Source organism: Moschus berezovskii, chromosome 9 (genome assembly GCF_049115385.1).
Source record: "Moschus berezovskii isolate FMDL1 chromosome 9, NW_MosBer_1.0, whole genome shotgun sequence".
NCBI classification, from domain to species: Eukaryota; Metazoa; Chordata; class Mammalia; order Artiodactyla; family Moschidae; genus Moschus; species Moschus berezovskii.
The window spans coordinates 26,933,981-26,946,936 of record NC_142468.1 but is presented as its reverse complement, the minus strand read 5'-3'; the positions used below and the strand labels follow the sequence as shown (position 1 = coordinate 26,946,936).

Here is a 12,956-nt window from a genome sequence, read left to right as displayed (position 1 = left end):
TATCATTAGTCTTTTCCAGTGAGTCAACTCGTCGCATGAGGTGGCCAAAGTATTGGAGTTTCAGCTTTAGCATCAGTCCTTCCAATAACACCCAGGATTGATCTCCTTTAGAATGGACTGTAACCCTAAACTTAGCTAACATTAAATTATGATAACTGATATCAACTGTACTGAAAAGGTAACACATGGCCTTTTTAAAATCTGGTAAGAAAGTGACTTGCGTGGGTGCCAAAGATGTGAAAGAGGAAGTCTGTCTTTTTTTATCTGTGTGACTACAATGTTTCTAGTCCTCAGTTTCCTCACTGGCAAAAATGGGAATGAGGTATTGATCTTTGCCTCAGGGCCAGATGAGATAAGTCACGTGAAAAGCACCTTGTAATGGAAACGACTGTTCAAATGTTGACTCTAAATGTTAATAACATTACAGTGTGTCCTGGCTAGGCAAGAGCTGTCCCTGTTCCTTAGGGATCCTCTGTGTACTCAGGGGACACTGGCCGCCTAACTATCATATAAAGTTTGGGAAACTTATCAGTCACAGAAGTCCTTAAAATAGATGTCAAGCCACATGGGGCTTGGAGCCCAGTGGGAAAGAACATAAGCCCTGACCTTAACTGGACTCAGACACATACAAGCATGGAGGTTCCGGAAGAAGTAGAATGCTGGATGGGACCACTGGTCTCAGGGGGAAAAAAAATCATGCCTCGGGAAGAACGTGCAAAAGAATTCTGGTGGAGAAGCCTAGTGTGAGCAGAGCAGCAAGCACATTTGAGGGCGCCCTGGAAGCGGGAGGTTGTGCCATCGTCTCCGTCCACCTTCTCCACCTCAACTGTGCAGAGAGTCCTAGTGCTTCAAAGAGAAGGCAGCTGTGGTATAAAGGGCATCACTGGGGGTCTGGGAGAACCTCCTCTAAAACAGCAGGTCCTAAAAAAAGAAGGAAGCTTTCTCACTAACCAGACAGATCAAAGTCTTAAGGAGGTCAGTGATGAGAGTGGGGGATTAGCTGTCTGGAGACTGGCAGTAGCCTGGGCTGCAAAATGCTGAGTGATGGATAATAAAATTCATCAACAGTTTATAATGTTTCCTTTGTGTCAGGAATTTTTCACTCATTTAATTTTCAGTACAATTCTGTGAGAAAGGAAATAATCAATCCATTTTACAGGTGAGGAAACAATCAGCACAGAGAGTTAACTGACCCAAGATCATGCTGCTAGTGAGTTGCAGAGCTGGAGATTCAAACCTGGGCACTGGACTCCAGACCCCCAGGGTCCTCCCTCTCCACCTCCCAGAAAGACACAACCCACCAACTGAAGGAGCAGAGGGAACAGTCATCAAGTACCCTGGGAAGTCTCAGAGGAATACCTGGAAAGAAGAATCAGGGAGAAACCCAGATTCCTGCTACTTAAGCAAACGTGACACAGCAAAATAAACATTTAAAACTGGTAAAGACAAAAGCAATTATTACTGATAAAAGGTTAGAGCTATTTTTGTTAAAACCATGTATTTGATGTACTAATATAGAATAATCTCCAATACATATTAAGTAAAAAAAAAAGGGCAAAATTGTGTAGAGAAGACTACTATTTATGAAAAAGTGGTAGAGTGGTTATTTTATTTTTAAAGGTGGGTTAAGAATTTATGCATCGATATATTGTTGTTTATGTACACATGTCTGGAAAGGTTCAAAGAAACCACTTTCGTTTCTGCCAGGGAAACTAGAGAGCAAGGAGTAAACCATAAGGGGGGAACTATCCTGTTTGAATATGCTGAAGTATTTCAGACAGATAAGTAGATAAAGAGAACAATGTAACAAGCACCCACCTCCCATCCATTTGGCCCAGGCACAGAAAGTAAACGATCACAAATAGGGTAGAAAACACTGCATTTCTCCCCTACACACCCCCTACTCCTTGCCTCCAAAGATAAACACCATCTTGATTTAGTGTTTATGACTCTACTGTACATCATCATATTTCTACTGCATATGTATATATCCCTTGAAAGTGAAAGTAAAGTCGTTCAGAAGGGTCCGATTCTTTGGGGCCGCATGGACTGTAACCTACCAGGTTCCTCCGTCCATGGGACTTTCCAGGCAAAAATACTGGAGTGGGCTGTCATTTCCTTCTCCAGGAGATCTTCCCAACCCAGGGATTGAACCCAGGTCTCCTGCATTGTAGGCAGACGCCTTACCATCTGAGCCACCAGGGAAGTCCCATATATCCCTTAAGAAGGTTTTTATATGAATAGTTTTATACTTTAGGAATCCTAAAACTTCTTTTAACTCTATATTCACATACTACTTTAAAAAATTCTCCTAATTCAAACATAATAGCTCCCCCTGGTCCTCCCTCAAGTAACAAAACAAAACCCACATCCCTTTCTATCTCATTTTAAATGCTTTTAAGCAGAAACTACAGTGACTTGAGCCTACCTTCTAAGAACATAATAAAAAATCCAAGTTGTGGGTATTGTTCCAAAAGGCCATTTAATCGAAAGTCATTATTTATTGTATTTACATTTCCCTGATTCTAAAATACCACCAATTTATAAGGAGATTAAAAAATCAAATTAAAACTCTATATTGGATAATTTCAATATGTGAAAAACAGGTCTTAGATTCAATAAAATAGTTAAGGTTGAAGTACCTTAAACCAGTCTTACAAATTGTCTCCAAAACACCCCCCTTGTATCATAAACACGTTCAACAGTTCTCTCTCTCTTTATATATATATATATATGGTATAAATAGTGCATTAGTATAGTGAACTAATGAACCATGTAGAAATGAAAATAGCACACACTAAAAAGACACACATATAAAAATCTGTGGTTAATGGTCTATGCTGCTGCTGCTGCTAAGTCACTTCAGTCGTGTCCGACTCTGTGTGACCCCATAGACGGAAGCCCACCAGGCTCCCCCGCCCCTGGGATTCTCCAGGCAAGAACACTGGAGTGGGTTGCCATTTCCTTCTCCAAATGGTCTATGAGTAACAGTTAAATTCCCTTATCAAACAAATACTTTGTGAAGAGAAATTTAATAAAGGAAAGTATTTGAAAGCATGCACGGTACAAGGCACAGGGCATAAAAAAATTACAGTGATGTTGCAGTCAATAAGTTAATAGAGGAGACAAAACATAAAACAGAGTAACTATGACATGAAGCAAAAGGGATAAGTGCCATAAGAGCAATTGGACAGCATGAAGGGGAGATAAATGACAGGAAACCCAATGAGAAATAAGCCATTTGAACTGGATTTAGATGAAAATGGAGAAGGTGAACATAGCATTCCAGGCAGAAAAACAATCAGAATGAGTAAAATCATCATTCAGTTCAGTTCAGTTCAGTCGCTCAGTCGTGTCCGACTCTCCGCGACCCCATGAATCACAGCACACCAGGCCTCCCTGTCCATCACCAACTCCCGGAGCTCACTCAAACTCATGTCCACAGAGTCAGTGATGCCATCCAGCATTAGGCCTGAGAATCAAGACTGCTCTACTAGCAACAAATATAAAAGATTAACAAGGAAAAGGCATGGAGCAATAAAGACCAGCAAGTAGTCTTTTGTAACATCCAAATAATGACAGTGGGAATGAAGAAAGGAATACAAGAAGATATACCAGATGGAGAACTGACAAGCATTGGCAGAGAATTGGATGTGGTCAGTCACAGAGAAGATCAAGTCCAAAGTGAGTTTCAGAATTCCACCTTGGACAACTGGAAGAATTCATTCATTCCTCAGGATCCTATTTGCAGAGTAACTGCCATGTGCACGGTGTTGATATACAGGGAGTTAGCAGAATGCCAGAGGAGAGGCACAGGAACTGGCTTGGTAAGAGAGAAGCTTCATTTTGGCTACAGTGAGTTTGCGGTGCCACCCTAGGACATCTGAGTAGAAATGCTTAGCTACCAGTGGAGACAACAGGCAGCAGTGGAGAGGAGGGCCTCTGAAATAACTGGGCTGAAGTCACCAGGAATGGATGGGATTCCCAAGTAAAATAAGAAAAAAGCAGGAAAAAAGCTAAAAGTGAATCCTTGAGAAACATGCCTACAACTAGACAGACAAAAGAGAAATAAGAAAATATATTGTTATTGAGGGAGGTAAAGAAAAGTTGGATGCTCTGAAGGGAATGCAAACCCACTCCAGTATTCTTGCCTGGAGAACCCCATGGACAGAGGAGCCTGGCGGGCTACAGTCCACGGGGTCGCGAAGAGTCGGACACGACACAGAGACTAACACAACACAAGAAAAGGCAAGAACCTTGATGGGAGGATTGGCTGAGAAACAAGGGCATGAGGCCTGTTACAAACACCCCCCAAGTGTGCTGACCAAGAGGCTTCTGGGGACCTCTCTCAACACTCTGGAAAGAGCAAAGTATCTGATTGCAGGGGGATATTAGAATGTTAGAAAGCAGAGGCCATTGAGGATAGGTACAGGTAGAACAGGATATTGAGGGATTGGCAGATCAAAGTCTTCCAGGCTGAAGAGAGGTAGAATCTCTAGAAGCTGGAAAGAACAGAAGCAAAAGTATAAGTGCAGCAGTGAGCTGTGGAGAAAAAAATGGATCTTTTTTTTTTTTTTTTGATAGTGGAAAGCGCATGGTTGAGGTAAGGAGAGAGAATCTCAGAGTATTCTTAGATGGCACTGATTGTATTACAAACTATGATGTCAGTCCATATGCAGAGGAAGGAGGTGAGTTTAGGCCTTGAAAGAAACCCAGTAACCCTAGATGTTAATATAGAGTGTTGAAGTTTATAGAGAACTTTCACACAGTAATTTCTCTTTTTGCTTCAGATAAGATCATTTCCATTTACCTATCTTCAAGTTCACCATCATTCCTGTTAACCCATTTTTTATCTCAGGTATAGTTTCAGGACTAAAATTTTCATCTCATTTTTTCTAAGTTTCTAATTCTTTGCTGAGATTTCCAGTTTATTCACATAGTATGACCTTATTTTCCTTTACACCCTTCAGCAGTTACAGTAGTCGATTTAAATCTTCTCAGCTAAATCCAACCTCTGGGTCATCTTGGGGTCAATCTCAACTAGGATAATAGTTTCCTGTTTCTTCATGTGTCTCGTCATTTTGGATAATATCTCAGACGCTGTCATTACTAAAGACTTTAGGTACTATAATATTCTTCCAAACAGCACCAGTGTTTTTTTGTTTTGTTTTTGCAGATTAACTAGGCTGAACTTAAACTCCCAAGTTCTGCCTTTACTATGATTTGGGGTTTTTTTGTGTTAGGTGTGCTGTTTGGAGGCTGCTCAACACACACATACATTTCAGGGTTGGCAGGAGATTTAAGCTGAGTTTATACATAGTATTTGGGGGTCCCCTCAACAACCTTTCTAGGATTTTCCTCCCTACTTTCTACCTACGTGGTCACTCTGAACTCTGTCCTCTTTTCTCCAAGCAAGTAAGACTACAGATTACTATCACAATTTTAGGCATGCCCTCATGTCCCCAACTCAGGCCTTTCTCAGACTAAAAGCCATTAAAAATGGAAAATTATTCACAACTGTTCCATTCTTCCAAGTGTAGACCTCATTCCAGTTTCTGCTTGCTTTTTGTCACTTTCTAATGTCATACGGTCATTTTCAAACTTTTTTTCAAGTTTAAAATTTTCACTTGCAGAATTTTCCTGATAGAACTACTCAGTCATTACCCTTTATCAGCTGTTCTAAAAAGTTTTGTTCTCCAGATCCATTTACACTCTTAAGAAAAGTACTAAGGGCTGTTATGTGGGTTACGTTCATCACTATTTATCATATTCAGAATTAGAGTGAGAAATTTTTTTAATTTTAATGTTTGAAATAACAATAAACCCATAACATATTAATATAAATAACACATATATTCTAAAACATAACTTTTTAAAGTGAGATGGGTGGCATCAGTTTTTAAAACATTTCTTTATTTTTGGCTGCCCTGGGTCTTCACTGCTTTTTGTATATGTGTGTGGGCTTTCCCTAGTTGTAGCAAGCTAGGGCTACTCTTCGTTGCGGTATGTGGGCTTCTCTCTTGTTGCGGAACACAGACTCTAGGCACTTGGGCTTCTGTATTTACAGCATGTGGGCTCAGAAGTTGCGGCTCGTGGGCTCTGGGGCATGTGGGCTTCAGGAGTTGCGGCACACAGTCTCAGTAGTTGTGGCTTAAGGGCTCTAGAGAATGGGTTTAGTAGTTGTGGCGTGTGGGCTTAGATGCTTTGCAGCACGTGGAATCTTCCAAGACCAGGGATTGAACCTGTGTCCCCTGTACTGGGTAGGTGGATTCTTATCCACTGTGAAGGGTGGCACTTAAATTTTGCAATCTTCTTTAATACCTGGCTTTAAAAACCATAGCTGGGTTCTTTTCTCTGCCTTTTCAATCAATCTATTGCCACATGATGTTTCGGTTCAAATGTAGTAAGAGAAACTGCCTTGGCAAAAGTGAGATATGGCAAACCCACTGAAAGAAATTCAGGAAACTTCAAGGTGTCTGTCGACCACACTTTGAGAACCTCTCTCCTACACTATCTTTTTTGATCCTATGAGGTACTAAAGCAGATCCCGTGTTATTTCCATTTTCAGGTTAAGAAACCATTATCTCAGAGAAGGCAGGAAAGGTACCCAAAATCAGATAACTACCTGTTAAATGGTACTGGCAGAACTTCAAGTCTGACCTCAAACTCAGTACCCTTTCTTCAAAATCCCCATCTAGAACTATTAACATATATATTGATGGCAGATTTTGCAAATATATTGAATCAAATAAGGGGATGAATGTTTCAAGTTTATAAAATGAAATAAACTCAAATCTGTTAAATTAAAAAGTCATATATATATATATATATAAGTTCATTCAAACTTGTTTGCATTATAGACATTTCATGTTTTAAGGCAGCACAACCAGAACCAAAACATCACATAGTTAATTCAGAACGTTTTCTAATACAACTTACTTTACAAATTATTAGAGAGGCTTTTAATATAGCCTTTGTTCATCATTTTTTGTCTACTCATTTGATTTTCTTTAGTATGTGGAATAGTCAAAGTTGCCTATGTGTACAAAAACATCTTAGAAGTTACATGTGAGAAATTTTGGTGGAGATTTAAAATGTGAGAGAGGTTGCAATAAAGTAACTTACCATTATATTTACAAATCCTATAGCCAAATGCAATGGTGCTGCATCTTAAAACGGTTTATTTGTTATCAAAGCAATATTTATAATAATAGCACTGATATTTAAGAGACTACAAAAATTGTTTACTTACTAGACTGTAATAACTCTGGATTAGCTCAATCGAAGTAAGCTAGAACAGTTTCAACATTAGCTTGATTTCCAACATCTTTGAATTTATTTTAAAAAATATTTTATAATAGATTGGACTCTCAGATCTGGACTCTCAGACCTATGACAGCCAGAATAATGTCCTACAATATGCAACTTTTCTTTCTGGCAGGCTATAAGACTCTTCAATAAAAGAATAAACAAAAGGAGTAACACATCCATTTCTCTGGAAAACACTTATTTTCTTTGTAGTTTCCACCACTGTAACTTTATTATTAATTATTAAGCCATGGAGACAGGAAAGTTGGCCTAGGAATGTGTAGAGCTTTTTTGAGATACTTACTCATGGCTATAAATACAAAGGTAAAAGCAGAAATATCCAAAGTGCTACTTACTAAGACTTTATACAATGATTTTAACTTTTTAATTTACCTTCACATGATTGTGGCAGTGTAATGCTTTATAACCAAGAGAAGGAATGTTTGCAGAAATCATTTTACCCCAGAATAGTGGCTCTAACTGCATTGTAAAACCTTCCACGCAGAGCTGTACTGATGTCTGAGTCCTACTCCATATTTACCCAAACAGAACTGCTGAGGGTGAGACACAGAGCCTTTTTTAACCTCCTCAGGTGATTCCTGGAGAAGGTAACAGCAACCCACTCCAGTATCTCTTGCCTGGAGAATTTCACGGACAGGGGAGCCTGGCAGGCTACAGCCTGTGGGGTAACAAAGAGCTGGACACAACTAAGCATCTAACATACAGGTGATTCTAACATAATGCATCAATTAAGAACCACTGCATTAGAAGAACAACTGCTACTGCTAAGTCATTTCAGTTGCGTCCAACTCTGTGCGACCCCATAGATGGCAGCCCACCAGGCTCCCCTGTCCCTGGGATTCTCCAGGCAAGAACACTGGAGTGGGTTGCCATTTCCTTCTCCAATGCATGAAAGTGAAAAGTGAAAGTGAAGTCGCTCAGTCGTGTACGACTCAGCGACCCCATGGACTGCAGCCTTCCAGACTCCTCCATCCATGGGATTTTCCAGGCAAGAACACTGGAGTGGGGTGCCATTGCCTTTTCCATTAGAAGAACAAGGGACTCAGGAAATCCAAGAGACTATTTCACACACTAAAATTACAGAGAAAAGCTATTTCACAAGAAGGGCTTAAAATATGGGAATTATACAAATTACATTAAATGAACCAAAATCAACCGCTGTAATTCTAACTGTAAACTAAAAATTTGCAAGATCAAGAAACAGAAGTATTCCCAAAGTAGTATGGGTCTTAGGGGCAGATGAAGAACACACCATTTTCAAACTTTTTTAAAAGTACTTAGGAAAAAGAGGTATGTTTACTCTCTCAGACACTATTATATTTATTTTTACAATATCTGAAAATGACATGGAAATTCAAAATCTGAAAATTATTGTGTGAGGCAAAACCTGCAGTAATTCTAGGCATTTGCTAATGAAAATATCTCTGAGAATGTAAGAGAAGAGGGTAAGGAGCAGACGTGGTAGATGATACAGGAAGAGCAGTTAAACTCTAGAAACCTTTAACGGAACAGGGGAAACGTTAGTTTGGGGCCTGCTGCCTGCTGGTAGACACAGCCAGCCAACTACATGTCTACCCCCATCTAACCAACACGTGGGATGCCTGATAAAGCCGCAATGCCAGGCAAACACGAAAGCTAACACCAGTGAGTGCAAATTGCTACTGGATCTTAAAAATATCAGAACCCTGTAAAGGAAAGGAAAAGTTTCCTCTTAGTCCACTAAAAAAATTAAGTCTGCATGTCTGAAAGAAAAAGCAAACCACTGACAGGGCAGGAGAAAACTGGAAAACAACAATGCTGGTACAGACCTGGAATACAGTACAAACAAGAATGATTATAACTTCTGAATATAGGTGAACCAATGCTTCCTTTGCCACGGAATGTTCCACAAACACATTATCCACATGCGTTAATGAAACCCTTTGCTTAAAGTGCCTAGAATTTCTCAGGAGGAATTAAAGAGCCATTGTATGATTGATTTGTAACCAGGGAAATAATGAATTAGAAAAAGATTCAAAAATAACTAACTTAACACTATAAACACTTTTCTCCAGGTAGGATTTTTAAAAAAAAAGAAAAAAAAAATCCTGCTAGAAAAGGAAAGCAGATGTGTTAATAAATTCAACCAATAATCCTGAAACTACTGTTTGCATCAAACACTTTCTTTCCTCTCCCTCCACTCTCCCTAAGCAAGTTCAAGCAGCAATATCTTTTCTAGCCTAGAGGAAATATTGTTACAGCTATTAATAGTTATTATTATAGAGTAAATAGTATGTGTAAGGCCTTGTGCTAAATGCTCTATGTACACTATCTCTTTTAATCCTCACCATGACTATATGTATTATTTCTATTTCCACTTTACAGATAAGAAAAAACCTAGGCTTAGGACATACAATAAGCAAATAGTACAAAGTGGGGATCAAAAGCTATATTTGACTCCACAGCCTGTGCTGGTAACTGTAAACTGGAACAGTATTTTTCTTAGCATTCTTCTCTCAAGAGACTGAAGTTCACATGCAATTTGGAATAAATAAGCAGAAAGGGGGCACAGGAAGTGGTGTAGAAGTACTTTATAATTTATCAAGATAAGAGCACCTGCACTGCTTTTTAAGACAAGGAAAAAACCTGCAATAATATAAAACCCCCAACTCTTTTCTGGCCTTTATAACTAAAACGTACAAGTTTTTCTTTAACAGATGGTCAAGCACCATCTACAGACCATAGTAAATAAATCACTTTGGTTCAGTGTTGGGGAGGGCATTATGCAACACTTCCCAGCACAGCCCTGACCAGGATAATTTATGGCCAAGGCACTTGGGCCCCTCCTCCCCAGCTAGACAGCCTGGCTCCTCCGCACTCCCCTCAGGAGATAGGGTGGAAGCACACAGCTCTACTTTCTAAGGCATAGAAGGCAGCTGAAAGTCCTGCTCAGCCTCTCTGGGCAACCACAGGCGCCAATAAATCAGCCACAGGCGATTCACTCATCCCCTTCCTGGCTTGAAGTGGTAGCAAGATCTAATGCAAAAGAGCACTGACCAAACTTGGGAGATAAAGTGATTTAGCCTTGAATTCTACTGCAAATGACAGCATCATTGAAGCCAGATAAATCTTTCTGAGCCTGTTTCCTTGCTTGTAAGATGGAAGACAATACTACCTCCATTTTGGTAAGTATTCATAATTCATCTATGAAAGAGCAGCGGGCCACTGCAGGTTGCTGTTGGGCTGTTTACTCAATAAACAAGGACCAAATCCATCTCTGCTACCTCCAAATAAGACATTCAGAGCTGCGCTGAGAGAAAAGGTGCAGCAAGTTATGTGAGGTACCCTCCTGTCTTCTTGCTGATTTATCCCTGTGATGTTCTATTGGTTCCTGAAAACTTCCCAGCCATCAGAACTCATCTATTTTGCTTCCAATCCCATCAGTGTTTTGTTCCCTATTAGAGAGCTGACGTTACTGATAATGGATTAATAGTTTACTCTTAATTAAAGCATATTCAGATTGCCAAAGTGATCTCTGGTGCCTTTACCCAAGGAAGCAACCAATGTTGCACATCTTGGTTATTCTTGCAGAAAATAGAGCCCAATGTTTTTGTGTGGGGGAGGGGGACGAGCTTTGAGCTCAAAGTACATTAATAGGCTGTCTATTCCACCTAGAAATAGTGCCAACCACATTCCTTAAGATGCCAGAGTCATCACACTAGCCAAGTCTGATTTCTCAATAACTGGAATCAAGTATAACCACCTCTAGCAGAAAAGTCTCTACAGTGAGTGGGTTAAACTGGCATCGCACTCCTGGTGTGGAGAGGACTGTGAAGACCAAGGCATCTACAGCCCTGGAGTCTAGTTACTGAAGAGGTATGGGACTTCGATCAACCTAGTCTTTTGGCCTGGTGTCCTCACCTGTACGATGAGAGGGATGAATTGCATTTTCTATTAGGCCTCTTTCGGCTTTAAGACTTGTGATTCTAAGGTGTACTTTACATACCTCACAAAATCCTGTGAGAATAACAGCTTTGCCAAAGAGCAGTCTCAAGAGAATGCACGCCACTGGGGGGAACCGGGACGTTAATTTATGAAACACGTTAGTTGCTGTCAATTTCCAGGTACGGACAACAGCTTGATTTCTCCAAATAAAGAGTGCTAAAGAAGGCAGCAATAGATGGAGCAGGCTTTAAAAAGAAAAACTGACTTAGAATGAGATTAACATAATCTGAAAAAAGAATTATGGAGATGAGGGGGAATTCCGGCCCTAGAGACGGGGTAATCACAAACGGGTCTGTGGAGGGGAGACGGAGGACAGTGTCTGCAGCATCCCGCAAGTGGCACCTGGAGACCCGCCCACTGGCGAGAGGGGTCGGGGGTGCAGCAGCCTGGGGAATGCCGCAGGCCTGTGGGGCTTTCCCCCGCCGGGTCGCCCCGGGACCCCAGCCGGAAGGTCTCGGTCCCTTTGAAGCGCCCCGGAGCCCAGTCCCGGCCTGCGTCCGGCCCGGCGGCGCCTGGTGTGGGCCGAGAAAGGCCGCTCTGGACATCCTCCTCCCAGCTCTCACTGACGGCTGCCATTTTTCTCCAGTGCCCTGATTGACATCTCAAACGGACCAGAAACACCCATCTCCCCAGCTACTTGCATCTGTCCCACGACCGGCGCAGCTGCAGGCCGCCGCCCCAGGCGGCTCGCGGCGGGAGGGACTGAGCCCGGGGCAGCCCATAGGGGCCGGGCCGCATCGCTTACCCAGAGGCCGCCGCGGCAAGCAGGCGGAATACTTCTCCGTGCGGGAGGGGCGCCTCCCGCGCCGCGTACGTCACGCGGCGGCGCCGGCACACGCACCCCGCGGCCCGCTCTCGCGCGGCTTCCCGCGCCAGCCGCCCGGCGAAGAGCCCCACGTGACCGCGCGCCTTGTAGCTGAGGAACCAGAGGCGCGGGGGCCGAAGTGTGCGTGCGTGCGTGCATACGTGCGCGCCGTCCCGCCCGCCCGCCAGCTCAACTGGCCTGGCGGGGGTCGGCCCGCTCTCTGGGTGCCTTCGCCACGGTTGCTAGTCGTGACTGTAGGCGGAAGCGTGGAGACCAGCCTGAGCGTCACAGGCTCCCACACACACAACCGCGTGACCCGGGGACTTTCCCCAGGGTGTGCAAAAACACAGGCACCACCTCAATTCAGAGCTGGGGGCGGGAAAGGGTGCACCCGCGTCTTCGCGGGAAGAGCAGTGAGGGCGCGGGGCCAGGGAAGCTTAAGCCCCGGGAGCCTAGGAAGGGAGGCGGTCGGGCGGGGTGGGGCATGGCGGGGGAAGTGACTCAAGGCCAGAGGCGGACAGGCCCACGGAAGGCAAGCGTGGGGGAGGTGCGGGGAATGGGCGACCCTGAACCGACTGGTAGCGCACGGGACGGGACGAGGGTTCCGGCGCCCCCCGAACGCTAAGAACGTACTGTGAGGGTCCCAGCTGCTGGGCCCTCTGGGGCCGGGCTCTGACATCTGGACGGAGTGGGAAAGCAGCAGCCTGCCCTTGGGGAGCCGGGAGGAGCCCAGTCCCAGCCAGCTGTGCAAACAGGAGGAGGAGGAGGTCCCAAGCCTACCCTTGGGAAAGGGGCGAGTGGGGTGGTCAGGCCGCCGCCGCGCCGGCCCCCGCGGTGC

The 12,956-nt window shown here is 43.3% G+C and overlaps 1 protein-coding gene across 20 annotated transcripts in view; it reads right to left on the bottom strand.

Moving 5' to 3' along the window:
• ZBTB25 (zinc finger and BTB domain containing 25) overlaps positions 1-12,583 on the bottom strand; it is a 46,554-nt gene extending 33,971 nt beyond the window's left edge. For 16 of the 20 annotated variants that reach the window (XR_016038174.1, XR_008687288.2, XR_008687289.2 and 13 more), the window contains exon 1: positions 12,059-12,192. The gene's annotated coding sequence lies outside the window, so the exon portion shown is untranslated. The other 4 variants (XM_055436596.2, XM_055436592.2, XM_055436588.2 and 1 more) reach the window with 4 other exon arrangements.
• Between the last annotated feature and the right edge of the window lie 373 nt (positions 12,584-12,956).